Source organism: Myodes glareolus, chromosome 1 (assembly GCF_982192425.1).
Source record: "Myodes glareolus chromosome 1, mMyoGla1.1, whole genome shotgun sequence".
NCBI lineage: Eukaryota > Metazoa > Chordata > Mammalia > Rodentia > Cricetidae > Myodes > Myodes glareolus.
In genome coordinates this window covers 30,612,606-30,615,740 of record NC_142026.1, presented here as the reverse complement: position 1 = coordinate 30,615,740, position 3,135 = coordinate 30,612,606, and the positions used below count along the sequence as shown (strand labels likewise).

General features: G+C 45.8%; 1 long non-coding RNA gene across 1 annotated transcript; it reads left to right on the top strand.

The window, feature by feature from the left end:
• The first annotated feature begins 319 nt into the window (after positions 1 to 319).
• Positions 320 to 2,909, top strand: LOC146896124 (uncharacterized). Its single transcript, XR_014999447.2, has 2 exons — positions 320 to 705; positions 2,808 to 2,909. It is a non-coding gene; the product is annotated as an uncharacterized LOC146896124 (long non-coding RNA).
• The last annotated feature ends 226 nt before the right edge of the window (positions 2,910 to 3,135 follow it).

Genomic DNA, 3,135 nt, shown 5'->3' with positions numbered 1-3,135 from the left:
CTTCACTGCGGGCTTTCTTCCTTCCCTAATGATTTCTTGGTTTGTTTTTGTGGTTTCCATGGTTTCTGAAATCCTCAACACTGTGCAGCCTTTTTCACACTTCTTTGAATTTGGGACGAGTAAATAAATGCTCCAATGTCAACTCTTTAAATTAGAACAAGGCGGCCTGGCGGCCCAGGATACGGTTAACATCTGAGAGGCCCTGGGTTCCTCCCCAGCACAAACGAATGACCTCCTTCAGATTCATATGTAAGCAGAAACGGTGCCTAATCTTTCAGTTACTGGAGTTGGCGATTATAGAGTTCCTCAGTTCAAATTTTGAAGGACTTAATAAGCTCTTAAGAACAGACAGTTCCCAGCCACACGCTCCCCCAGCGTCAGCGTCAAGAGTCGCGCGCAGGAATGCTCTCCGTAAGTGGTGAGCTCAGACGAAAGCCATGCCGTGACAGGGCTTGGGGAAGCATACCCAAGTGTCCCATGCATGGATGGCCACATTTTTCCTTCCCGAAATAATTACCCTTTGCACTTCACTAGTGGTGATTACAGGGAAATCACGCCCCACAGAAGCTTGGGGAAAAGCTTTGCTGGCTTACTCATCGATTCCCTGAGTGCTAATGTGGGCCACTGGTGTGTCCGTGTCAGGACTGCCTGCTTACGCGTGGACTGGGCTCCACTTCACTTCAGGCCAGGAAAAACTGTGCGCAGGTAAGTGGAAAGAGAGAAGGAGGCCACTGTAAAATCCCCATTTCAGACAGACCCCAGAAATGCCTGCTGTGACGGATATAGGTGTAAGAGTTAATTGTGGGTGTCAACCTGACTGGATTGAGGAATACCTAGAAACCTACTGAAACATTGTTTGGGGTGTGTCTCTGAGGGTGTTTCTAGGGAAGGTGCAAAACCAGAGGGAGTGGGAGTGACCTCCTGCTCCTCCTGTCCCTGGACACCGAAACTCCAGAGCTCACAGCCTTTGGACCTAGAATTTCCATCTTCTGGTCCTGGCAAGCTACTGGCAACCCAGGATTTCTTGCTTGTAGACAACAGGACTTTGCAAATTCTCAGTTCTCCTAGCAGAGTCCCGATCATCTATTTTCTCTCTTTCTCTCTCCCTATTATCTATCTCTATAATCTATCTATCGTCTGTCTATATATAATCTATTTATCATCTCTCTACCTAGCAATAATCTATTATCTATCTTTATATTTTTCATGTATAGATTGATCTATTATCTCTCTATATATGCATATATATTATCCAGTTTTATATCTCTCATCTAAAAATTTATCTATTAACAACCTATGTGTCTTTTATCTATCATCTATCTTTCCATCCCTATCTATCTATCTATCTATCTATCTATCTATCTATCTATCTATCTATCTATCTATCTATCATCTATCTATCAATCCATCCATCTATATACCTATCTATAGATGTCTGCCTATCATCTGTCTGTCTACCCAACTACCCACTCTGCTGGTTCTATCTGAGCCTTTAGTTTCCATGAGGTATCATCCCAGCCCATGTTTCATGCCCCTTGAGTAGCCTATCTTGGTTCTTAGGCACCCCCTCTGCCCTTCTGTGCATGTTGCCATCCACTAAACACTGACATGCCTCTCTCCCACTTACTGCGCTCCCCTGCGGCCCACTGTTTATGATCACTAGCAATTGAGTTTGTCATAAAACAGTGGTCCCATCAGTCATTATCTTGTGCCCCATGGAATTTTTTTTCTTTCCAAACGTTGCATAAGACTGGGGGCATGCCCTGCTAGAACCTTCCAGCTCACTCTATCTACCTTGACATTCATTTCATGGGAGAAAATTAACGTCCTATTGCTTAAGCCATTGTAAGCTGGAGTGTGCTCCCATTTGCAATCTAACGCATCCCTCTGGCCTACTGTTGGTTTTATTGCTAAGTTTTCCTACCCCGGGACTGTCTGAGTGTGAGCATCCCCAGGGTGATCACAGCAAAACCTAGAGTGAAAATTGCGCCTGTGAAAGTCATTGGCGAGCTCTGTTGCTCAGCTCTGAAGCAAAGCAGGGACAGGCATCTCCGGAGGGAGAGAGACTTGCTGAAGGGCTCAAGGGACCTTCAAGGAAGCATCATGAAATTAGTGGCCCTGTGCTGCTGGCCCTTGATATTCCATATGCTCACACTGAGCCCTTCAGCCATGAAACCTCCATGTCCAAGTCTTCTGTCCTGTTCCATTCTGATGCTGACCTTTTCTGCAAAGTGTGTCCTGTCCACGGGATGCTGGGACTGCAAACAGGCTAGCACCAGGCTTTTCTGTAGGCGGGGGATCAGTTTAACTCAGGCCTGGGCTGTGGGGACTGAGGTTCATAGGAGGGAACAGCTTATTGCTCCCCAGCTGGGCAGGGTCGTTCTTTCTGGCTCCTTCTTCTCTCCTGCCACTCCTCCTCTCTCCGTTTTCTCTGGTCCGAGGCTGTGTTTCTGAGGACTCACCACACCCTACCTGACTGAGCATTTCTATTTGTTTGTTTATGTGCATAATTGGCAAGACCACGTAGTCAAACACCACCTCGAGCAGCGGTTCTCAGTCTCCCCGATGCTTCAACTCTTTAAAAGAGTTCCTTCTTTTGTGGGGACCCCTAATCATAACATTATTTTCCTTGCTACCTCATAACTGTGATTTTGCTACTGCCGAGAACTGTAAAGCAAATACCTGTGATTTCTGGAGGTCTTTTGGGGGTCATGACCCACAGGTTGAGAACTACGGACCTAGACTGATGATTCAGTGAGGGATTTTGAGACTTGCTGAACACTGAATACGGCTGACTTTCCTTTCAGTTCCTGCCTCCAGCTTCCTGCCTCGAGTTCCTGCCCTGCCCTCCTTCACTGACGGACTGTGACGTAGGCGTGTAAGCTGAAATAAACCGTTTCCTCCCCACACTGCTTTTGGTCATAGGCTTTTGCCTCAGCAATAGTAACCTAATTAAGACAGTCACTTCGCGTCTCACGTATGTAATTTTTCAGTATATGTTTGCTTCCTGACATCTATTTATTCAATCATTTCAATGTCTGTGTTTAAGGGATTAAATACAACGGTATAATAAGTATTTTCCCTATAGCCTAAAATTCTCCCAAGTCCTCCGCATGCATTATATGTCAACATATC